This window comes from Anolis carolinensis, chromosome 4 (genome assembly GCF_035594765.1).
Source record: "Anolis carolinensis isolate JA03-04 chromosome 4, rAnoCar3.1.pri, whole genome shotgun sequence".
Classification (NCBI taxonomy): Eukaryota; Metazoa; Chordata; class Lepidosauria; order Squamata; family Dactyloidae; genus Anolis; species Anolis carolinensis.
In genome coordinates, this window is record NC_085844.1 from 104,807,599 (window position 1) to 104,833,965 (window position 26,367).

Here is a 26,367-nt window from a genome sequence, read left to right on the forward strand (position 1 = left end):
CAAATATTTAAACATGGCTATCATGCCCCCTCTGATTACATACATACACACAGTCCATGTCCTCTTAACCATTCCCTCCCTGTACAGGTTGCAGACATATCCTTCTTGAAGGTTTAATGGCAGATGACTGATGTTTTTGGTTTCAAATCCTAATAGTTTATGAACTCAACTTAGTTTTATAGAAGCAAAAGTTGACGAGAAATATTTCTGAAACTGAAAAGAAATGCATCAAGCAAAATCAGCATTTGCTGCATGTTGTTGCTAACCGATTCACATAAATATCTAAAACACCCACTAGGTAGTGTTTAGAAACCTTTGTCTGTTGCCATATATTTTGTGACCCCAACATTCAGTTAACATGACCCCATTTGGAGTCATAATTCACAGTTTCAGAAGCTTTGCTCTATACAATATGTCACTGTTACTAACCCCAGATTTAAAGATCACGTATTGGCCACAACACTATGGATTACAGAAAATCAAGTCCTAATGCCTAAATTACCTGACTTGACATCAAATTCAGCAATTTACATTACCCTACTTCACATGTTCTTATACCTGTTATCAAAAAGTGAGTACACAACTGACTCACATGCATACACGATATATGCTGATTTCATATAAAATTGGCAGCTATTTCTGGGATTTCTGAATCAATGAACTCATGGTCACATTTAAACTGCAATTGATAAAGATTGCTAGCAATGTCTGCTCACAAGCCATGCACCTGTATGCCCAAGATTCGGAGAAAAGGAGCAACATATTTGTAACTAATAAAATGTAACTAGTCACCTTTAACCTCTATAATTATTTCCATACACTCATGCCCGTTCTAATATTAAACTTTTCAAGAAAATGAACATTACAATTACAATTTAGAAAAATATGACATTAATGATTTTAAGAAGAGATAAAACTGATATTTTTGTTATTGTTTTAAAAAATCCACTGGCTTGTGAAAAAAGTTATCTAGCACACCCTACCTGAACCTGTAAAGAAGAACATTTGCAAATGTGATGCAAACCATACACAACATCTTCTCGCAAAGCATTGTGCCATCTGTAATAAACGTGCTACAGCTACCTCTCTGTTAAAGCAAAGAGAGAACATATCTGACAAAGCTAGTCACACCAGTAGCCAGCTTGGCATGTTTTCCAGTCTGTTCTCCTATTTTTGCTTTCTGCAGTTCTTTCTGCTCTGCTCCCATTTGCCCCACCAGTGCTTCAATATTTACAAAGCATACCACAGTAGTGTGGTGAACATCATTGGGATCATACAAAATCCCTAAGCCCACACAGAGTAAGATCCTGAAGCCAGCAATGTTAAAAGTTAAAAAAACAACAATTAAACTGAAGATAGAGTAAAATTAATCTCACATTCTGCTCCAGTCATAAAGCAAAGCCATTCAACATTCCTCATTGGAAAAATGAATCAATTGCATGGAATTCATTATTTGTACCAAGTTTCTTCCAGGCTCTGCACTACAGATTAAAACCACTGGAAAATGAACCTGTCAAACATATCACTTCTAAAATACGATCTATACAGATGCTAGGTAAACAAATAAATATACAACCAATTACTTCAAAAGAGTTGTGTGAAAGCAAACTGGAATTTATTTAGTCTCAAACTTCCATATATTTGAAATTCAGCTGACCCATCCTATTTTGCCAAGATCCTCAACTTACCACAGTGTTCTTTTCAGACTGATTCTTTAAAACCAGAAGACACTTGATTGATCTTGTCCAGAAGAATCAAATGAAATGAAGTCCTCAGGTAACAGAGATAACAATTAATATATCCAATTTTTCAGTAGCCACAGAGTGCATCTCTCAGTTACAAGACAACCATAGTATGGCTTCTTCTCCCTGGAACCAACAAAGACAAGAATAATGTGGTTATAATTAACAACAACCAACCAGTAAGTTTTGGAGGCAATTTTTTAATTCATTGTTTTATTTCCAATATTTATATCCCACCCTTTTCACCCGAAGGGACTCAGGGCGGCTTACAACACTGGCACAATTAGGTGCCTATACAAAATCAATCATTACATAAAATCAGTTAAAACTATTAAATACAATATAAAATTACAGTATATAAATTTTAAAAATTTATATTTTAACAAGTACTGATGGGTAACTCAGAACAACCTGAGAAGTAGGAAAAGGAGGAAATGACAATGGTAAACAAAGGAGAAGGAGAAAGGGTTACACAGTAAAAAGGATTCCTGTAGGATGAGCCAAGGAAGGAGAGGAGGGACTATATACTTCAGTGGCAGAGCACAAACAGTAGATTATCAGTTCAATATCTTATTCCTCCACTGAAAAAAATACATTATTCAGGGCCAGCCATATCATTAGGTACAGTAAGAGTGTATCTATCTACATTGTAGTTTGACTCCACTTAAACTCCATATCCCCATCCTATAGAACTGTGGTTCTCAACCTGTGGGTCCCCAGGTGTTTTGGCCTACAACTCCCAGAAATCCCAGCTAGTTTATCAGCAGTTAGGACTTCTGGGAGTTGAAGGCCAAAACATCCGGGGACCCACAGGTTGAGAACCACTGCTATAGAATTATAACAGAAAATAATACTCTAATTTGTGACAGCCAAAGTCTGTTGCTTGAGGCAGCCATCTCAGGTTATACCCAGAGTACAGAATTATAGCAGTTTAACACTACAGTGCAGTGGGATTTTGGAAATTGTAGTTGGTTGTGATACTAGAGCTCTCTCACAGAAAGGTAAGAACTACAGTTAATGTAGTGTTAAACTGCTATAATTCTGCAGTGCGAGTAAAGCCTGAGATAACTGCCTCAAGCAACAGATTTTAGCTCTCACAAATCATAGTATTATTTTTTACTTCACTTGCCAAACTAAGCTAGCTAACCTGGAATATTATGCACTTTGACAATGAGAGATATAAGTGTCATTTGTTCTTCTGCCTCAGGCAGCAAAATGGAATGGAATGGTTTTGAAGTTAGGTAGCATGTAATTTCTGACTGAGAACTTGATTAACCACTTCTAGTCAAAATAGAGATTAGGGATGGTCAGCTGTAGCCTCCCCAGAACATTAGCTTACAAGACTAGTTGTAATTTGGGAGTTGCATTTCCATGAGTTCTGCTTTGGTATTAGGACATTCTGTTCTAATTACGAACAGCCATCTGAAGAACTTGCCCAAATTCAAAATAATAGTCGTATGTCTTCCAAATTATACTAACTTCAAGAAAAATTGCTCCAGATTTGCACATGATGTACAAAAAGCAGCATAATTCACTGAATAGTTTCCTGCTAAATGATTATGAGTTCTAACAACCCAAAAATGGGTGTAAATACACTAATTTGAGAGTACAAGATCTCAATAATTGTAACAGAGTCATGTGTTTTGAGAAATAAACAATGAAAATCGTAATAAAAATAACAATAAAACAAATGTACTCTGGGAGTGTAATATAATATAGATGTCACTTCTGGGGCCATTCGTGCATGTCAAAAATATTTTAAGCTCCTCTGATAAGGAATTAGAAATGCAGCTCCATTCAAAAGTCAACATCACCACAGATAAAAAGTACATGCCCAGGAAATCCTCACAAGTGTTGTCAAGTAATTAGCTCAATGCCCTTGGCATAATTACTTCGATAGGAAGTACACACATGCATCTCTGAGTTAGGTAAATTCTAACTTAACTGAGCAGCACAACATGAATGTTATATTATTATTCAGACTTCTACATAAATAAAATGGTTGTGGGAAGAAGAAGAATGGGAGTATCTGGAGCCTGTAAAATGTTGGACATGTAACTATGTGCCCTCTTGATTTTCTCCATTCTCCTTGAATTTTACCTCCCAGGCAATGTTGCTACAGCTTTCTTAGATCCCATGAGAAATGACTCAGCTGCCAGATCATCAGGTGGGCAGGAAAACACATGGATATATTCTCTCACATACAATGCCTTGAATTTGGACAGTGTGATCAAATATACTAAGACAATGTGTCAAAGTAACTGGGTCAGCAAAAGGAGACTTAGAACAATGCCTGGACATGGCCAGTGAAATTTCTTTTCTTTTCTTTTTTTATGAAACCTCCTTACGGCATAAATATATCTATCTGAATCAACCATTGCCACACAGGTTGTGTTTCACAGAGCTGCACTGCACATCAAAATGCTAAATCACAGGCAGTATTGGGTGAAAGTAGCTGAAGGGCCTCAGAAGGTCAGGAAAACTTTCTAAGGTTGGAAAACACTGAATGCGCTGACACAAAGTATCATTTTCAGGATATTTTAAGATTCTCGGGGTATGTATAGTTCTCTGCCCCTCAACTTTATGTGAATTAGTTGTGTACTAGTATTGCACTAACCCCAAAAATACGAGCAGGGTCATTCAATTCCCTATTATTATTTAATTTTATTGTTTGTTACATTATACATTCTGTTTTTGACTCAAATAAGCAAATCTGTTCCTGGAAAGTGAAAGAAATACTGCAGGTAAGTGGAAGAACTGGAAACAATCAGGTAAATGTGTCACTGTGTTGTCCAAAATCTCGGGGTTTACCCGATGTGCCAAATTCTGATTGATTCCAATGAAGACACACAGGGTGGAGAACAATCAGAGATCGTACAAATTATGATCCACCGTCTTTCTGGTGTTAAATGTGAGGTATGAAACTTAAGCCCTTCACTGGAAGAATTCTTCTACTTCCATACCGCTCCTGTCTACCCATGGGAGCTTATTAGCATAGGAAGTGATAGTTTCATGGGAGACAATGTTTGCTGATGAATATCAGCACTAGTAAGGGGAAGACTCTGATTAATCATTAGTAATCCCTAGATGATGGGCTTGGGATTTCTTTGGGGTAAATTCATTGTGTCTCTGTAAGATCAAAATTTATCTGCATTCCTGAGCCCGAGGCTTGGCTTCAGCTCCATTGTGTGTATTAGGGAAAGAAAGGAAAAACAGTCAGTGCTACTCAAAACTTCCAAAGTTGAGTGGGATAACTATAGATCATACCTGAACCTCAATGCTTTTGGGTTTTGGACAATAACTGCAGGAAATAAACTGATATATCTAAGATGAAGAATTCGGCCTCTATTTATTTGTAGAGGCAGGTATCACTTTTGTGGGGCATAGGGGCACAGGACCCTTAGGAAATTGAGAAAATTTAATTTAAGAGACTTTTTTTAACCTCATTAAGAATTTCTATATCCTCCAGTACTACTCTGTGGTCAACTTCCACCATAGAGTAGAACTAGAACTTGATCATAGAATTGCACTGGAGGATATGAGGTAAAGGTAAAGTCCAGTCATGTCTGACCCTGGGGGCTGGTGCTCATCTCCATTTCTAAGCCGAAGAGCCGGCATTGTCCGTAGACACCTCCAAGGTCATGTGGCCAGCATGACTGCATGGAGCGCCATTACCTTCCCACCAGGTACCTATTGATCTACTCACATTGGCATGTTTTCAAACTGCTAGGTTGGCAGGAGGTGGAGCTAACAGCAGCCACTCACGCCGCTACCGGGGATTGAACCTGGGACCTTTCGGTCTCCAGCTCAGTGCTTTAACGCACTTTGCCACTGGGGCTCCACTGGACGATATAGAAGATTATTAATCAAATCTGCAAATAATAATAGAATCATAGAGTTGGAAAATACCACCAGAGTCACTTAGCATTGCAAGAATTCATAATCAAAACATTCCTGACAGATAGCCATCTGGGCTCCACTTAAAAAACCTACAGAGAAGAAGACTTCATCACACTTTGAGACAGCATATTCCAATGACGAATAGCTCATACCATTAAGAAGTTATTATGTTTAGGTGGAATATCTTTCCCTGAAATTTGATCAAATTCATAAATGTGGAGGAGGGCTGCCTGTATTATAGACATTGCCATTAATATTCCAAGATAGGCTTGACAGTATTTCTGTGTCCTTGAATTCCACTCTGGGAGAAAGGCAGGGCATAAATCCAATGAACGAATAAATGAATGTATGGGGCAATATGGCTGACGTAACTGTTTTCACTCTGTCTAGTGTTCACAAAAGTACAGCAGGTAAGTGGCTATGTTGCCATCAGAAAATACCTTTGTATGTCCAATGAACTGGAATGTCCAACTGATCACCAGTGAAAAGGTGAAAAAGGGGAAATCTTTTGTACTGGGATTCATATCCACCAAAATTGCACTAGGCTCTTCTTCTTCATATTTCACTCACAAATACAAAGGGTGAAATCACTCTGAACCTGGTTCTAGATTTTCCCAACACTATAATGTCCTAAAGGCCCAACAGTTTTATACACAGAGCATCTCAATTACATATACAGATATATATTATGCAAAACTAGTATTTTCCCATTTTGAAAAAATACGGCATTGCATGGATGTTCTTTTGTTTGCTTGGCTATGACAAAGAGAGGGAAGTCAGTAAATCTGAAAGGTTTTTATACTTTGGAAACAGAAGTATTTCAGACATCTTCGTTTCTCAAGAAAAAAAGAAGGAAAGGGCAAGTAAGTTTAACTATTGCACAGTAAAGATGCCAAAGAATATAATTCTCTGAACTAAGGACCTCATCATATGTAGGCTTTCCTCCCTTTATACACCACAGAGCCCATCAAATGACACAGGACAGCTTCTGGTATTTGCTTGTGGGACTCTGTCACCACAGTGTGTAGAAATGGGAGGATTTCAGAGACAGGCAGAAATCAACTCCATTCCTTTTCCTGCTCATAGGTAAAGGTAAAGGTTTTCCCCTGATGTTAAGCCCAGTCGTGACCGACTCTGGGAGTTGGTGCTCATCTCCATTTCTAAGCCAAAGAGTCAGCGTTGTCTGTAGATGTCAGGACCCAGGCAGCAGAGCACCAATAACCATACACAGAGGCCAGAATCTATCTAATATCTTTATTAAGGAAATATGTAAAGTTAATAAAAGCAAGCGTATGAATTAGTCCAGGAGTAGACCTTTCAGGAAAGGTCAAAATTAGTCCAAAGAAGCAATGTCCAATATGAAATATTAAGGTCCAAAGTTATAATCCAATAACCGAAACACTCACTTTGCCAGGCAAAGTGAGGGGAGATGACAAGGTCTTTTAGTCCATGAACTTGAACGAGGCTAGGAAGTAACTTGATTCTTGGAAAAACAAGGCTTGGATACAAGGCAGCAAGGAACGAGGAGCAAGGACAAGATCCGTGGTATTTACTTGGCAAAATCCGGGAAACAAGGCAAGGCTGGGTCTTGGAAGGCAAGGCAAAATCCGTGGAAGAACAAGGCTGGAAAACGAAGGCTTGAATCAGGAAACAAGGCTTGGAAGCGGAGTAGCTGTCCACACACACTACTCCAGTTGCTGACGAATTGACTCCGCAAAATCCCTCCGGGAGCAAGGAACCTAAATAGGCCTTGTTTTCCCCACCAGAGAACACTTCTCTGGGGAACCAGAAACGAAAGTCAATCTCTGTGTCCAGATGTATGACTCCCTAAAATTTCTCATGGGAACAGGCTTTAATCATCTGAATGCTTTGCTGCTATTCTCAAACTCCTGCGATTAGCCTGTTGCACTCCTTTCTGCTGGAGAATGTAATTACGGCGCGAAAAAGGGGGAGAACTCGACTCCGGGCTTGTTTGGGAGATTTCTGGAAGACAAGCCTCCTGCAGGTGCAAAGGCTCAATTTCTGGCTGAAATGGTTCCCTTTCTGGCTGAAATGGAGGAAAACCCAAGTTCTCCTCTTCGTCAGTCACAACAGCACTAGGAATGGGACTACATGGCCCATGAGTCATCACACTATCCCCCTCCTCAAGCCCCCTCTCAAACTGGGACTCTCTCCCCGAGGCGCGAGGCCGCGGTTTGGCGGGATAGGTCTGATGGAAGCGGCGGGTTAGATCAGGAGCATGAACCGTGGAAGCGTCTTCCCAAGAGCGCTCTTCGGGGCCAAAACCCACCCAGTCAATGAGATATTGTAGGCGGCGGCGGTGAAAGCGAGAATCCAAAATGTCCTGAACCTCGAACTCTTCTTCTCCGTCCACCAGAACAGGGGCGGGGGCCGGCCGGTCTGCATCAGGGCGCACACCATCCGCCGGAAGGAGCAGGGAGCGATGGAACACTGGATGAATGCGCATAGAGCGCGGAAGTTGGAGTTTGAAAGTCACGGGGTTAAGTTGCGCCACCACTGGATAGGGACCAATGAAACGGGCATCTAGCTTCCGGCAGGGACGGTGGGAGGGCAAAAAGCGAGTGGACAGAAGAACCCGGTCTCCTACCTTGATTTCGGGGCCCGGCTGGCGATGCTTGTCAGCGTGGCGTTTATAGTCCTCCTTGGCTTGGTCCAGTTGCTGGAGCAAAAGTTGCTGCACTGCTGTGAGTTCCTGCAGCCAGTCCTCTGCTGCGGGAACTTCTGAGGTTTCAATGACAGGAGGAAAGAAACGTGGATGGAAGCCATAGTTTGCAAAGAACGGGGTTTCCTTAATTGAAGCCTGGACCCCATTATTGTAGGCAAACTCCGACAGTGGTAACAGGGAAGCCCAATTGTCCTGTTGGTAGTTTACATAACAGCGAAGGTACTGTTCCAAAGTGGCATTGGTGCGCTCAGTTTGCCCATCTGTTTGAGGATGATGAGCCGAAGATAAACGAGAGTCTATGCCCAATAGTTTTTGTAGTGCCTTCCAGAAGCGAGAGGTGAATTGGGACCCACGGTCAGTGACCAAACTCTTGGGCAATCCATGCAATCTGAAAACATGTTGGAGAAATAGATCTGCAGTCTCTTTGGCCGTGGGAAGGCCTTCGCAGGGAATAAAATGGGCTAACTTGGTGAAAAGGTCCACCACCACTAGGATCGTGGTGAATCCACAGGAAGGTGGTAGATCAGTTATAAAATCCGCAGAGATTATTTCCCATGGGCGAGATGGGGTAGGAAGGGGATGCAGAAGCCCTGAGGGCTTTTCCCTTCTTGTCTTGGAGCGCTGGCATACTGGGCAGGTGTTGATATATTTTTCTACATCCTTGCGGATCTTGGGCCACCAGAAATCTCTTAGGATCAAATGCATAGTTTTGAATAGCCCGAAATGCCCTGCTGGCTTGCAGTCATGACACAAACGAAGTGCCTTTTCCCTGCCCGGTCCTGGGGGGATGTAAACATGATTTCTATAGCAAAGCAGCCCATCCTTAAGCGAAAAGGGAAAATGTAGTCCTTGGCGAAGTTGGTCCTGCGCCCAGGCATCTGCTTGCTGACTAGCCCTGATTTCTTGAGCACAAAGGGGCCCTGGAGTAGAGGGAGTTGATTCAATGGGAGTGGATTTGGTGTTCCCCACTGTGAGCATGGCAAAGTTCCCAGGTTGTAGCAGCTGGGACTCAAAGGTCTCCTTGCGTCCTGCAGCGTATTCCGGTTTCCGTGACAGAGCATCTGCTTGCTTGGTCTGGGCTGGGGTTACATAATGAATTTGGAAGTTAAAACGTTCAAAGAATAAAGCCCAGCGTTGTTGTCTCTGATTTAGCTTGCGGGCAGTTCTTAGATGCTCTAGATTCCGATGATCAGTATGGACTTCAATGGGAAATTTGGCCCCTTCTAACCAATGTCTCCAAGTTTCAAAGGCTGCCTTTATGGCCAATAGTTCCTTTTCCCAAATGGTGTAGTTTCTCTCTGGTGCGGTCAATTGACGGGAATAAAAGGCACAAGGATGAAGATGGTCTCCCACCGGTTGTAGGAGTACAGCCCCAATTGCTACATCGGAGGCGTCCGCCTGCACAACAAAAGGGGTTTCAGGATCTGGGTGCTGAAGGATTGGCTGGGACGTGAATAATTTCTTTAGTTGCTGGAACCCTTTCTCTGCTTGATCTGTCCAGCGGAAGGGCTGTTTCCCACGGATGCAGCTGGTGATTGGGTCAGACCAGCGGGCAAAATCTGGAATGAACTTGCGGTAATAGTTCGCGAACCCCAAGAATCGTTGCACCTCTTTTTTGTTGGTTGGCGCCCGCCATTCCAATACTGCTGAAACCTTTGCCGGGTCCATGGAGAGCCCTAGTGGCGAGACGCGGTACCCCAGGAAATCTACCTCCTGTAGATCAAAAGCACATTTTTCCAGCTTGGCATAAAGTCCATGATCCCGCAATCGTTGTAACACCATTCTGACGTGGTTCTCATGTTCTGATTGTGATCTAGAAAACACCAAAAAATCGTCCAGGTAGATGATCAAGAACCGATCTAGATAATCCTGAAAGATGTCATTGACAAAATGCTGGAACGTTGCGGGAGCTCCACATAATCCATAATTCATAACTTGGGACTCGAATAATCCGAATTTAGTCTGGAAGGCGGTCTTCCACTCGTCCCCTTCTCTGATGCGAACTAGATTATACGCTCCCCGAAGATCCAGCTTGGTGTAGACCTTGGCTCCTCGAAGTCGATCTAGTAGGTCCGAGATTAAGGGCAGGGGATAGCTGTTCCGCTTAGTGATATTGTTCAATGCTCTATAGTCCACCACCAAGCGTAATTCCCCTGACTTCTTTTTCACAAACATCACTGGGGAAGCGGCTGGGGATTGAGAGGGTCTGATGAATCCCTTGCGAAGGTTTGACTCTATGAACTCCCTGAGAGCTTCTTGCTCCGGTTCAGTCAGGGAGTAGAGATGTCCTCGCGGGATCGGGGCCCCCTCCACCAAGTCAATGGCACAGTCATAAGGTCTATGTGGGGGTAATCTCTCGGCCTCTTTTTCATTGAATACATCCCAATATTCTGAGTACTTCTTGGGCAAGGTGATAATGGGTTCAGTGTCTGTGGCATGGCAGATCTTAGCTACAAGGCAATGGTTTTGGCAATATTTTGAAGCAAACTGCAGTTCTCTGTTGGACCAGGAGATGCTTGGGTCGTGAAGTGTCAGCCATGGAATACCCAAAATCACAGGGAAATGGGGAACCTCGGTAACAAAGAAGGAAATCTCTTCCATATGTTCCCTTATCCACATTCTGGTGGGTTCCGACCACTGACTTACGGGACCCGTCTTGAGGGGGCGGCCATCGATGGCTTGCACCACACGGGCATTCTTGAAATCATGATATTGTAATCCCAGAGAGTCGGCATACTCTCTATCAATGAAATTGTTGGTGGCTCCGGAGTCTATCATGGCATGGACCATGACGGGTCCTTTTTTTGCTGACCACAAGGTGACCACTAGAAGAAACAGGACCCCGGTTGGCGGCTCTTGAGTGGGTTTTTTGACCGGGTTGGCGAGCCTCTCTACGCCCGGTCGCTGGCTTCCCCCGCCGGCTGTGCGCCAACCGCCTCAGACGTCTTCGTCTCCGTGGAGGACGCCGCCGCCAGACGGGCGGCGGGCTTCCCTTTGGCTGGGCATTCTCTGGCGAAGTGGCCCCCGTTTCCGCAGTACCAACAGAGATTTAGGCGTTGGCGGCGGGCCTTCTCGGCGGCATCTAACCTGGGACGCACATTGCCCAACTGCATCGGCACCTCCTCGCTCCCTCTGGGGTATGGGGCTGGTGGCGGGGGTCTCCACACTGGGCGCGGCTGGACGCCGGTGGGAGCGGGAGGTTTCACCCCAGCTCTACCGCTCTGGCCTCGGACCCATTGTTTTCTGTTGGCAAGCATGACTTCAGCTCGTAAACATTGATCAATGAGTGCTTCAAGAGAGTGGGGAGGATCCACCTTGGAGATTTCTTCCAGCATCTCAATGTTGAGGCCCTCCCGAAATTGTCCTCTAAGGGCTACATCGTTCCATCCAGTGTTGTGGGCCAGCACTCGGAACTCGGCTATGTACTGGGACAAGGGTCTGTCCCCTTGGGAGAGGCGCCGGAGTTTGTGGCCGGCTGCCTCCAAATTGTCCTCGATTCCCCAGGTCTCCTTAAGGTGGTCCAGGAAGTGTTGCACTGACCTTAGATGTGGGGAGGCTTGGTCGAACAGTGCCGTCGCCCAGTTGGCCGCTGGCCCGTCTAGGAGACTGTAAACCCACGCCACCTTGATGTCTTCTTGGGGAAACTCGGCAGCACGGGCCTCTAGATAAGCCTGGCATTGACGACGGAAAACATGAACCTTAGAAGCTTCTCCAGAAAACTTGGTTGGCAACGCCATGGCCGGGAGACGGATTCCGCGTTCCTTCAAACCCTTTATTTCCCCATCCTGCGCATTGAGCTTATCACGGATCCGGTCCACCTCATCCTTGTCGATGGTGTAGCTGATCGGTTGGCCACCCGGCCCGGCTCCGGTAGACATTCTGGCCTAGGTTAATTGGTGCTTAGGGTGGCGGAGTCAAACTGTCAGGACCCAGGCAGCAGAGCACCAATAACCATACACAGAGGCCAGAATCTATCTAATATCTTTATTAAGGAAATATGTAAAGTTAATAAAAGCAAGCGTATGAATTAGTCCAGGAGTAGACCTTTCAGGAAAGGTCAAAATTAGTCCAAAGAAGCAATGTCCAATATGAAATATTAAGGTCCAAAGTTATAATCCAATAACCGAAACACTCACTTTGCCAGGCAAAGTGAGGGGAGATGACAAGGTCTTTTAGTCCATGAACTTGAACGAGGCTAGGAAGTAACTTGATTCTTGGAAAAACAAGGCTTGGATACAAGGCAGCAAGGAACGAGGAGCAAGGACAAGATCCGTGGTATTTACTTGGCAAAATCCGGGAAACAAGGCAAGGCTGGGTCTTGGAAGGCAAGGCAAAATCCGTGGAAGAACAAGGCTGGAAAACGAAGGCTTGAATCAGGAAACAAGGCTTGGAAGCGGAGTAGCTGTCCACACACACTACTCCAGTTGCTGACGAATTGACTCCGCAAAATCCCTCCGGGAGCAAGGAACCTAAATAGGCCTTGTTTTCCCCACCAGAGAACACTTCTCTGGGGAACCAGAAACGAAAGTCAATCTCTGTGTCCAGATGTATGACTCCCTAAAATTTCTCATGGGAACAGGCTTTAATCATCTGAATGCTTTGCTGCTATTCTCAAACTCCTGCGATTAGCCTGTTGCACTCCTTTCTGCTGGAGAATGTAATTACGGCGCGAAAAAGGGGGAGAACTCGACTCCGGGCTTGTTTGGGAGATTTCTGGAAGACAAGCCTCCTGCAGGTGCAAAGGCTCAATTTCTGGCTGAAATGGTTCCCTTTCTGGCTGAAATGGAGGAAAACCCAAGTTCTCCTCTTCGTCAGTCACAACAGCACTAGGAATGGGACTACATGGCCCATGAGTCATCACAGTAGACACCTCCAATATCATGTGGCTGGCATGACTGCATAGAGTGCCGTTGCCTTCCCGCCAGAGCGGTACCTATTGATCTACTCACATTGGCATGTTTTCGAACTGCTAGGTTGGCAGACATACGAAGTGGGTGGCCTTGGGCAAATCATACTCTCTCAGCCACAAAAGAAAACAATAGCAACCCTCCACTGAACAAATCTTGGCAAGAAACCCTTTTATAGATTCTCCTTGGGATTGGCATAAGTCAGAAAGGACTTGAAGGCACAATGCAATACAAAAGTAAAACCTGAATTAAGTCACAGCTGGAAAGGAACAGAGTGAAGAGGCTTTTGAGCTGCAGATTTAAGAGAGGTACAGAGAACGGCTGCAGTATTGCTTGAGGGTCCTTATCTTGGAGAAAATAAAATGCTCTCATTGCAACTTGTGCGGTTTTATTTACTTGGGTTTTCATGCTAAGATTTTAGTAAGAGGGACATAAAAGACACCAGGGAATGTTTTCTATAAAAGGGCCTTCAAAAGCAAAAGTAATGCTGCAGCTTGTCTGAGCTCCCTCACATAAAAGAGCTAAATGATCGTTCTCGGGGATTTAGCAACCCAAGCAAAAAGAAAAGATATCACCTTAAAATAAAGAATAATGGATATATATCAGTGGGTGCCTGAAAGGAAATCTCTAACTCATCACAGCTCTACTTTCAGGGGAAGGTTTAAAACAAAATGGAGGCACTTCAAAATATCTATTCATTTGGCTTGTGCGAAAGAAAGTAATCTCTCATGCCTAGAGGCAGTTAGAGTTAGTTGGTCTTCCAGGATGGAGGACGAGATGCGAAGAGAAAGGAAGCTGGGGGATATCAGGCTGAATAAATATTAGGATACTAAACTGACAGACTTTGGAAGGCAACTGAACAATATTATCTTTGATGCTTTTTAAACTCAGTTCTATTACATATTAGAGAATTATATTTTCCATTATAAACTATATTCTCCCCAAATAAATAAATCTTATTGGTCCAACCTAGAATATTTGTTTTGATTCATTTTCTAAGATAGCTTTAAATTTTTAGCTATGGAATGGGGGCAGGAACGGATTCTGGCAATTCCTTTGAAGTGAAAAAGATTGATGCTGGTCCAATTTCTATGTGTCTTTAGACATAACTTAATCATTATCTAAGGATTTGTTTTTGTGCTAATGACTTTATTGTTTATAGTTTTTGCATAATTGTTTTTGCATAATTTCCAAAATATGAAAAAAAGATACAAATAGAAATAGTAAATATTCTCAGTCAGCAGAAAAAAAAAACCTTTGGAAGTTCTTCATACTTCTGGGCAACAGAGTAGGGAAGCAAAGATTTACAGCCTTATACTATGTTACCTCTATTGAAATAGTCGGTCTATCAACCCAAGCTTATAAATGAGGATGTGTCTACACGGTAGAATAGTTTGGCATCACTTTAACTGCCATTGTTCTGTGCTATAGGATCCTAGGAGTTTTACATAGTCTTTAGCCTTCCCTGTCAAATAGTGCTGGTGCCTCACCAAACTACAGCTCCCATGAATCCATAATATTGAGCCATAAGAGTTGAAGTGGTTTCAAAATGCATTAATTCTTTTGTGTAGATGCCCGAGCCACCTATTCATCTTGAGAAAATGATGGACTGAAGACTACACCCTCATTACAAAAAAAGCAGGCTGATTTCTTTTCAAATTGATAAATCACAACAAAAAGAACCATAGAGTTTAGTTTTTGACCTTCATCCAATTCATTATCCTGCCTCAACATATATTTTAGTTTCAAATATGATTTAATGGTTATTTGCTAACTGTGTTATCATTATAGCTAAAGTATATATTATTCAATGCAGATAATCTTGCTAAACTCATGGGAGTCATTGCAATAAAATAAAAACTCCTGAACAATGTACTTTTTAATTACTAAATTGAGTATGTGCTATGACCAGAAGCATACATTTTCAAAAAAAAAATAACAGTAAGCTTTAGATGTCACTGTTTTTATCCTGCTAAATAAATATTGTTTGTTCTATAGAAATAGGAAGTTTCACAGATTTACATATGGTTATTTTACATCTGACCTGGGGCCACAAAATAAAGATGTACCACAGTTCTCACTATCAGGCATTATTTTCCATGTTTTTGTGGTAATTTATCCAGTTTGACTAGTTGTGGATGCACTACCTAGATCCTCTGCTCAATAGCTTGCTTGATGTTTAATGAAGAAGGTAAAGGAAGACTATTTGAAAGCTAAGAAAACTACCTTTAACATGAGAAAATTATTCATTGATTACTGTAGATAGGAAAGAAGAAAATATGAAAAGTAAAAATCTATCACTTCCTGACAAGACAGTTCCAAAGTGCGTTTTTCAATGAAGTATTACAGTCTCCCTTTCCACAGAAATCGAATTCAAGGAGACTTACAATAATTTTAATTAAGCTAAAACAATGATTCTCCCCTTCTTCCATTTTCTTATACAACTGCATACCCAAGCTTTCCTTGTCTTGGACTGGCAGAGTTCAGATACCATGGCCAAACCACAGCATGTGCTTATTAATAATCCTGCTTTCCCTTCTAGATTTGCTTACACTATTGTTTGCTCTAGCATAGAAATCCAACAAATCCTAGCTGATAGAACTATAGAGGTTTGAGTGTTGGACTAGGAGGCCATGGTTTAAAACCCCACTTGGTCACAGAAACCACTGGGTGATCTTGGACTAGGGCTACTTCTTCACAATTCAGAGCTCAAACTCCCTGTGAACAGATTATGTGAAAAAAAAACTTTGAGAGTGAAATCACTGACTTAGAATCACCACGTCAGAAAAGTCTTGAAGGCCCACCACAAAATAGCTAGTGAGAAAACTATCCAAATCCATGATCAGCCATATTGGCTGATGGATTATTACAGCTGCCAACAAGTATCATGTTTTCCCGAAAATAAGACATACTCATAAAATAAGCTGTAGCAGGATATCTAAGCATTTGTGCAATATAAGACAGACCCCAGAAATAAGACATAGTGATAGGCATAGCTTTGCAGCGTACCAGCGCAGAGCAGTAAAGAAGGCAGCCACCCCTTCCCTCTGCCATGGCTGCAGTTGATTTACTAGCTCACACCAGCATGCTCTCCTCCTTGCCCAAGCAAGAGAAGGGTTCAAGACACTCCAAAGTCTCCCAAACGGAGGGAGCAGGAGCAGTGGCAAGCCCCGGTAAGGGGTAACACTGTAAGAAAGTGAAGGGGGTGGGACCTGCTTGGGTCCCCACCCTACTCATAGCACAGCTGCAGGGCTCCTCCCCAGTGCTCTAGCTGTTGGAGGAGCATGCCGGAGTGCTACTCACCACCTCTCTCGCTGTCATAGGACTTGGGCACCACAGTATTCCCTCCCTCGCAGGAGCAGTAGCCCACTCCGGATGGAGGGAGGCATCTGGCGATCACACCATCTGAGCGCTTGAATACTGACCATGGATATAAAAATAAGATATCCCCTGAAAATAAGCCATAGTGTGTCTTCTTGAGGAAAAATAAAAGATAGTGTCTTATTTTCAGGGAAACACAGTAGCTGTAACAATCAGATTTTTCTTTTTTTTAATTTTGTTTAAATTCATGGATTTTGAAGGACTGCTTATCAGCAATGATACATCAGCCAACATGGGTACAATAGTGATGTACAAGGAACAGCAAAAAGGAGTCAAGCATGGAAGCAGATCAGAGACAGGTTGAGAGCACACACTCATCATGCATTGTTGTCCCAGCTTCTGAATCGGCCTATTGAGAATTACAAAGCAGGATGAGCAAATATACGTACTTAGCTTTACATTTATGCAGAGGGCTGTACTGGTCACATTTGTGCCAGTTCAGCATTTTTAGCACATATAATCTGCTTTAATATCTGCAAATTGCTAGAGGTAAAATTATGTTCCAGAAAAGAATACAGAGAGAATCTGATCAGGATGCTCTTATACAAACATTGGGGAGGAATGAGGATCGGCATGGTGCCATCTCAACTGAAGTCCTCTGGCAATTTCTGTCATTTATAAAGAGATTTAAAAGTTGTTTTTCAATGGATACAGCATCCAGCTGCATGCAACTAATGACTGGAAAACATTGTTTTTCAGTTGTAAACATTCTCAAAGCAACTGTGGTAGCATAAATGCTTTCGAAGATATCACCCGATTCATACAAGTCACCCGCTGGATAAATTCCAGTAATTTTAAATGCCACCCACTTATGCGTATATAGATACACTGGGGATTTTTTTCACTGCCAGGCAGTTGCAACACTCATTAAAATATAATAAGCTCCACAATGAATAGAATAAATACTCATTACAAATTGAAAAGAATAATTAGCATTTGACTAGTCCGTGAAGAAAGATTCTATGGCTTCTGTGAAAAAGATCATGATGTCCCCTGTCATGGTCAAAATGCATTCAAGTGTCAAACTGCATCCAAAAAATCCTATAAAACAATCCAAAGCTGCCTATACACTTTTAAAACAATATCATTTTTCTCCTAAACTAACCATTAGCACAGGAATAAGGGATATGTGGTAAAATAGTACTATTGGGCCACTACTTCATCATCCCTCACCACGAGGTGTGCATGCAATGGATGTAGTAAATCAACCACATATGGCCACTGCTTCCAAACTCTGGAGGAAGACATACACAATGGATTCCTGACATGTCATCTGAGTTTAGAGGGCATCTTCAGACCATGTGGCTTTCTTCAAGAACAGTTATGATACAGTAGAGTCTCACTTATCCAACACTCGCTTATCCAACGTTCTGGATTATCCAACGCATTTTTGTAGTCAATGTTTTCAATATATCATGATATTTTGGTGCTAAATTAGTAAATACAGTAATTACTACATAGCATTACTGTGTATTGAACTACTTTTTCTGTCAAATTTGCTGTATAACATGATGTTCTGGTGCATAATTTGTAAAAACATTACCTAATTTGATGTTTAATAGGCTTTTTCTTAATTTCTCCTTATTATCCAACATATTTGCTTATCCAATGTTGTGTCGGCCCGTTTACGTTGGATAAGCGAGACTCTACTGTACTAGCAATTAAGTAAATGAATCAGATGTCCTTCCTTAGATATAATCAAAATTGTACAAAAAAGTGCAGCACTTTAAAAAATATATGGCATGCTGTACATGTGTTTGAATATATACAGTAAAGTCCCTATATTCATGGGGGATACATTCACAGACTTACTGAGGCCAGGCTAGGCATCTTTAGGTCCTCTACTGCAACTTTGTGATCAACGTCTGGTGGAAGAAAACCATAGAAATGTGCTGAAGGACCTAGGAAATTCAGATGTGGATAACTGAACCATCCTGTCGATATGGGGGTTGTAGTGTGTGTGTGTGTGTGTGTTGCGTGCATATATACCCACACACAACTGCAGCAAAGTTAAATCATAATATTTCTTTCTTTCATCTCCTCACAAAGCCTCAGAAGAATACAGCCATGCTCAGTTTGTCAGCTTAATCCATGGTGAGGAACACTGGGAGTTGCAATGCAATAACATCTAGAAGGCTACTCATGCTCCTGATCTAGGCTCACTAAAATCAACCTGGCAGCTGCCATTCCACTCTATGGTGACAGAGAGAGAGAGAAAGAGAGAAAAAAGAAGCTGAACTACTCCTGAGAAAAGCATTACCTCCATGCTAATCTAGCTGCAGACATTCCATCAAGCTTCAGCAGAATGATGTGAAGCTATCTGTTCCACTGGGAAGCCAACTTTGTGTCGCTCCAACTGGTCACTGTAAGAACCACAATGTAATTTCAAGAACTGCTACCTCAATTTGCTTGTCTTCCTCTTTCCTCCACATGCTTTAAAAATACTTGTATTGAATCTTATTTTTATTAATCTTATATAAGCCACTCAGGGTAACATTCTGGCTGAAGACTAGAAATGCTTCAAATAACCTTCTCCCACATCTGCCCTGTGGTAAGGATTTTAGGAGAGAAGTGGAAACCAGTAAATATGATCTCAGAGCATTCCAACCACACTATTTGCCCACCATCCAAAGTAATATATCATCCCCTTGTGGGAAAGGACCTGATCACTTATTATGATTTTATTGGTTATTACAGTTTTATTTATCTGTGTTAGTATTGGCTATAAACTGCCTCAGAAAGATTTGGATTCTCAAAAACAGACTACAAATAAATGGAGCAAGTAAAACCAGTGAACAGAACTAATAATTGGGCTACAGATATAAGGGAAACATGGAATGCTTAATATTTGTGACATTTATAGCCTTTTATTTGTAATAAAATAGGCTGGGATACAGCAGCCAAAACCACATTTTTACTAGCTGGTTATAACTCAATTGTAACAACAAAAGTTGCCCTTTACCTGTTTAAAACATCTAAAAGGAGATCAGAATATACAAATCAGATGGGTATACAGTATAAGGGAGACAAGGACATCTGATGTATCTACCTAAGATTAAGGTACATTTGGTTATAAGTTGGCCATACCCACTTTTTCTCTCTGTACTTGTATATTTATAATTTTACTCGGACTAGATGTATACTGTATGCCATGTTTATATTGTCTGTTTTAATAAGGTCAATTGGCTGATCAATAAAATTGTTTCAGTTTGATTAATATTTTTGTGTGGTTTTAAGCTAAGTTAGGACCACCGTTCCTCATGCTTCTATATTATGGTGGGAATATGAGGTTCTCCAGGTGCTGTTTTTTAATGAAACATTTAACAGTCCTGCATATTCAAAGTAGTAAAGGTAAAGGTTTCCCCTGACATTAAGTCCAGTCATGTCTGACCCTGGGGGTTGGTGCTCATCTCAATTTCTAAGCCGACCTACAAGGTCATGTGGCCGGCATGACCGCATGGAGCACCATTACCTTCCCGCCAGAGCGGTACCTATTGATGTACTCATATTTGCATGTTTTCAAATTGCTAGGTTGGCTGAAGCTGGAGCTAACAGCGGGCGCTCACTCTGCTCCTGGGATTTGAACCTGCGACCGTTCAGTCTGCAAGTTCAGCAGCTCAGTGCTTTAACACACTTCACCACTAGGGCTCCTATATTCAAAGTAGCTGTGGCCAAATAACATTTTGAAAGAAATATGTTCCCTAGCACTGCTTTAAATATTCAGGAAAGAAGGAATGAAATGCTTAGATTTAACAACAAAAAAATTGACTATATGTCAGTAATTCCCAAAACAAAGTAATTTTCTATTTCTTTTTTAGTGGTATTGGGAGTAGCTTGCTGGAAGTGGAGAAGAAATGGCTTCCTTCTACCTTTCAACAGTTGCATATAAAGAAACTGCATGAAACAAAGGCTTTTCACATACAGAGAGACCCATCATAACTATGACCCTTTTAACACTGTGATGACCTCTTCATTTGGGCTGCCAGAATCGCCACATGTTGTGGAGAATCTGGTGACCGCCATTGGGGAGCGTGGGGAACCCATTGCCCCATGCCCCGTGTAACAGAAAGCCTTATTTTATTGGTGATTTTTGTCTATGTTATTTAATGTTGTTTCAGTGGTAAAGGTGGGCAGGAGTTAGCTGCTGCTGATTGGCTGTGAGTCACCATGGTAACATAGCTGCTTCTGTAGAAATGTAACTATTTTGAAGCTAGCACGAAAGGGGCGGAGCTAGCTGGATGAAAAAGGAGGAAATGTTTTAAAAGGGAGTTGAATTAGATTCATGTTTCTAGTGAGGGAAGCTAGAGGAAAGACTTGTGTGTGTCTGGGGTTCAGTTATGGTAGTTCTCTAGCCGGTGAGCTAGGAAGAAGTCTGAAATTCAGTTAGTGAAGTTCTCTAGCCGGTGAGCTAGAAGGAAGATGTCTGAAGTCAGTTGGGTTTAGGTTTCCAGTGAGACACAGCTGAGGAAAAGGAATACTGTTGAGACAAAGTTTCAGTCAAGTTGTTAATGTTAAAGAATGAAAGATATTGTCTATATTATGTACAAATAAAACTGAAGAAGTAAACCTTTGCAACAAGTTACGCTTTTTGGACTAGAGAAACCATAAATAAATAATTCTTTGTTTTTTAATAAAGACAGTGTTCCTGAGTGGTGAATTGCTCTACTTAAAGTCTCACATACTTCCCCTCAGTGTCACATCCTCTCATACATGCACATGCACAGACTCAAGTTTTATAGCTGGCTGTGGCTGGGATCCTGAAAGAAGGATTGCCCCCTGTCATAGTGGGATTTGAGAGATCCCATATTAAAAAGGCATGGCAAAAGTGTGGGATATTAAGAAAAAGATTCCCTTAGCCTAAATGTAAAGGGCTTTGGGCAGGGTGTTCCACTTTTAATGGTGGTAGTGGTTGGGATCTTGAAAGAGAGATCTCCCCCTGCCTGTTTGAGAAGCCACTCTTGTGCCTTTTATGAAGTGAGCCTTGCACCTCGCAACACATAGCTTGCCAGGAAGCTGATCCCATGCGGGAAAGCGTCGGCCTCTGAATTCCCCCTACTGAGATCAAAAGTAATGAAGGCATTTGATGACAACTATTTTTCATATAGCCACAATTTCTTAATATAGACAAAAATGGGCTGATAAAATCTCCTAAAACAACAATACAACCCCACAACTTCTTAAGATTACTTCATGCAGCCACAGCTCACTTAGGTTGCTTTCTCCTTCTAAAGAAAGCTGCTTTTAAAAAGTACCTGCTCTCATCACACATATGCCAACACAGATTATTTTGAAACGAATCACCTTAGTGTAGCATCGACTTCACAGGTTAGCAGTCAGTTTCCAGTCTTGATTCAAAGTGTTGGCTCTAATCTTTAAAGCCTTAAATTGTTCAGCTTCAGTCAGCCTAAAGCTACATCTTCTCCCATATGTTCCTGCTTCATCATTAAGATAATCTTCTAAGGGTCACTGTTGGTGTCACCACCCACAGTGGTGTGACAGATGGCCACCAAAGAAAGAATCTTCCCAGTAATACCTTCTATCTTAACCTGTGGAAAGCCCAAGAGAAATCCACTTGGCATCTATATTGATAACACTTAAGATGCCAGATTGATAGCTTAGCTATCAAGTCTGATGCTTAACTACTAGTACACATTTACAAATTTGAGGAGAGAACATTCTTCCTTTGGGAGTTGTGGGAGTAAATGATGAAGCAGTCACAATTAGGTTTATGTTATAAAGAAGAGTAAACATGAGTTTTTATGGATCATTGCTTTAAGTTACTGGTTGAATTTCTTTAAAACTCTTACAAAAGTTAATATTGTTTGTTCAATCATTTTTAAGTATTTTACCAAGCTATCTAAACATTATCAGAACAGCAAGAGTAGGGGCATGGTGGATTTTGGTAACAGACGATTACCTATCAGAAATGGAACTATGAATAAAGAAAGTTAAACCCATACCTAGAGAAAACCTAAAAAGCAGTTAAGAACCACAGAAGTAGAAGCTTGGGCTTTCAGATTTACCTAGTCAGTTGAGATGTGCAAGCAGCAGAGGGAAAAGCAGTATTTCAGAATCTTTTAAAAACTAATCTGAAGAGGTTAAGTGAAAATATCCCTTGATAAAATTATTGCTTCCTGAAGTATAGAGCCAGTCAAAGAAGTATGATACTTCCTTCATCTTCATCTCATCATTGAGTTAACCAACTACAGTAGAGTCTCACTTATCCAACACTTGCTTATCCAACGTTCTGGATTATCCAATGCATTTTTGTAGTCAATGTTTTCAATACATTGTGATATTTTGGTGCTAAATTTGTAAATACAGTAATTACTACATAGCATTACTGCGTATTGAACTACTTTTACTGTCAAATATGTTGTATAACATGATGTTTTGGTGCTTAATTTATAAAATAATCTAATTTGATTTTTGATAGGCTTTTCCTTAATCCCTCCTTATTATCCAACATATCCAACATTCTGCCAGCCCGTTTATGTTGGATAAGTGAGACTCTACTGTACTTTGGACTCCATTTGTAGCAACTGCAGTTAGCCAAGTCCAAAATTGGGAAGTGGGAGGAGAGAGTAACTGGACATTTTCTAAGCCGCTGAAAAAGTAGAATGGCAAAGTTAGTCTATGAATGTGTGAGAAAGGAAAGCATGGACAAAGAAATGGAATCTGCTTCTATCCCTCCAATACACATACATATATAGAATTATATTTTCAGAAACAAAGATATTGATTTATATATTGGGATTCTACCTATGAACTGGAAAGTCACTTAACTAATAATTTCAAATTTAAAAATATGGCTCAATGAAATGTACCTGAGTACACAGTACCAGCAAAATTCATCAGGATAAGGTTGGCATAAGAGTCAAGGGTGTTCTGTGATAATCCCATTATTATGGAACCCTCGGACAATAAAATTTACATGGCTCTCCAGCTTTTAGTCACTTTAAATAAGTCTTTTGAAATAGGTTTAGGTGTTTGTTTTTAAATGATAATGCAAAAATTATTAGATGGTGTATTTGCCTACATTATACTCATGTTGCATTTTATAACATGTTGATTTTGCTATAATTGTGTTATGTGAGCCACCTTTTATAGGGGCATATAAACATTTAAAATAAACAAAAAAGATTCGACAGCTAAATCAAATTTACATCTAGTAAATGATATAGAAATATTTTATGAATGCACAACCAACATATTGCACTCTGGGAAATGCAGCTTTTGAATAATAAAGAAGGGGCAATAGGAAGGAATAATGATTCAGAGATTTGCAGTTCAATCAAAACATGTTGCCTAAGAAGTCTTATCATGCTCTGCTTAATCCTGGGTAATCATGCATGCCATGGAACACAGCTTGGAAAGGTTCTTTTAAAAATAGTTGAAGTTAATGCGGCTAAATCCAAAGTAATTAAGTTACTGTGGTGGTTGCAATTTTAGAAGACAACTCTTGTATAGTTCTCACAATTTTAGTAACCCATTAGCTGCTTTTTTAAAAAAACCACAGTATGAACTCTGTTTCCATGGTGGATATAATTGTGAACTTATTATGGAAACAGGTTTGAACTCCAATCATGAAATAAGGAGACCAAACACAGAAAATGGATCTAAAGGGTCATTTCCTGGCCTATTTATTTTTAACTTCTGAACCACCTATGAAACACTGTTAAGGGGAATTAATGTATAAAGATTTAACTTTTGTTTTATTATCCATGTAATGGGAACTGTCCATGGGCCAGATATCACTTCCTTTGACCACTCCCCAGGACATATGTGCACCATAGATCTTGAAGGTCAACCAAATTTCTTTAGATTCACCTCTTGATGATCATTGATGGAAGGCCATCCTGAAGGTGCTCCCTCCCAAACCTCATAGAGTGAGAACCTTCATTCCAGCCTTAAGAGTAGCCCCTTATTGCAAGCCCTCACCCCACAAAACTTATATGAACTATTATGGAAGTCTACTCTTCACCCCATACAGGGGGGCCCACAGTGACTACTAGGACTATCTCAGCTCTTCAGTGTCTAAGGAACAGACTGAAATGACTCTACTCCTAACACCCAGCCAAAATAGTGCGGGGTAGGTAAAAACAAACAAACACAGGGAACTCCAGGAGGTGGGGAGATTCCTACCGTACCCAAAAGTGACCAGTTTCTACTCACACTGCCCATAGGGTTGGAGGGTGGATCACAAGAAAAATGATGGAGTACCCTCAGAGGAGCAAATCAGCTTTAAATAGCCTGCCAATCCACCCCTGTCATGTGGTGAGGGTTCGATTAAGCTAGATAGCCCCAATAAAGTTTGGCGTCCTTCAAGTGCCCACCTTAGGCTTTGCCTGCCGGCTGCATGTAGGACAACTGTGGATAATAGTGAAACCAATTTTCATAATCAACTTTCCCTAGAACAGCAGTTCTCAACCTGTGTGTCACAACCACTTTAGGGGTCTAACAACCCTTTCACAGGGGTCACCTAAGACTCATGCGGGGACATGAGAGAAGCCTCCCACAATGATGATAAAAACATCAAAACATCTGGGCGTCCCTTGGGCAATGTCCTTGCAGACGGCCAATTGTCTCACACCAGAAGCGACTCAGTTTCTCAAGTCGCTCCTGACACGAAAAAAAGGAATAATGACACCACTAACTTTTTCCTGCCCCCTTCACTTTCCAGAGGCCTCTTCTACTTCTCCAGAGGGAAGTGGTGACATCACTTAGCCCTGCCCTATCTGCCCCCCTCCTCCTTTAGGGGGAAGAGACAGGAGTAATGGAAGTGAGGTTTGCTTTGGAGCCAAGAGGGAAGAGGAAGGAGGAGGTGAGAAAGGAGAAGGTGAGGAAGGGGGGCTAGAGGAAGGGCTTGAGGGAGGGCAGAGTTTCGAGAGGGGTGGAGTAGTCCCTCCATGGCCTAATCCCAGGGAGAAAGAGAAGTAACAATGAAAAGATATTCTGTGTATCAAATATTTACATTATAATTCATAACAGTAGCAAAATTACAGTTATGAAGTAGCAATGAAACTAATGTTATGGTTGGGGTCACCACAACATGGGGAACTGTATTAAAGGGTTGCGGCATTAGGCAGGTTGAGAACCACTGCCCTAGAAGTTACCACTGACTCTCCTTGAAGGACCTAGTAAATTCCTAGAGAAGTTATTACTATAGGAATTGTCTAGGTCCTTCTAAGGCAACTGTATGGTAACCTCTACTGGAAACATGCTTTATGTTCTGGGCTGTGTCACAGGCTGGTGAGCAGCCAGCTGCAACAAATCACTCTGACCAAGAGGTCATGAGTTCGAAGCCAGCTCGGAGCCTGCGTTTGTCTCTGTCTCTGTTCTATGTTAAGGCATTGAATGTTTGCCTTATATGTGTGCAATGTGATCTCCCCTTCGGGGTGAGAAGGGCGGAATATAAATACTGTAAATAAATAAATAAATCCACTTGGAGGACTGGGAAAGGGCATGTTTTGTTGGCTATAGGTAAGTGAAACAATGGATAATAATCCCGTGAGTACAATGGTCATACTGTTCATGCTACCCTACAGAACAACACATGTCTCTAAGCCATCTCACTCTCATTTTAACAACCACAACAGCACAAGGCACGCACTGAATCCAATGATACTATTTTTTGCCATTTAATGAAGCCACCCCTTAATAGGGGCGTAGACAAAGAAGGACAGTCCATTTTAGGGGGAGGGGGGAGTTGAAGGATGAAAATTATTTCCTACATTTTCAATGGTTATTC

General features: G+C 41.5%; 1 protein-coding gene across 3 annotated transcripts in view; it reads right to left on the reverse strand.

The window, feature by feature from the left end:
• The window catches only part of cdh18 (cadherin 18), an 854,880-nt gene that overhangs the window by 362,869 nt on the left and 465,644 nt on the right, over window positions 1-26,367 (reverse strand). For all 3 annotated transcript variants that reach the window (XM_062977606.1, XM_008114216.3, XM_008114218.2), the window contains one exon: window positions 1,689-1,868. The gene's annotated coding sequence lies outside the window, so the exon portion shown is untranslated. The remainder of the gene's footprint in view (window positions 1-1,688; window positions 1,869-26,367) is intronic.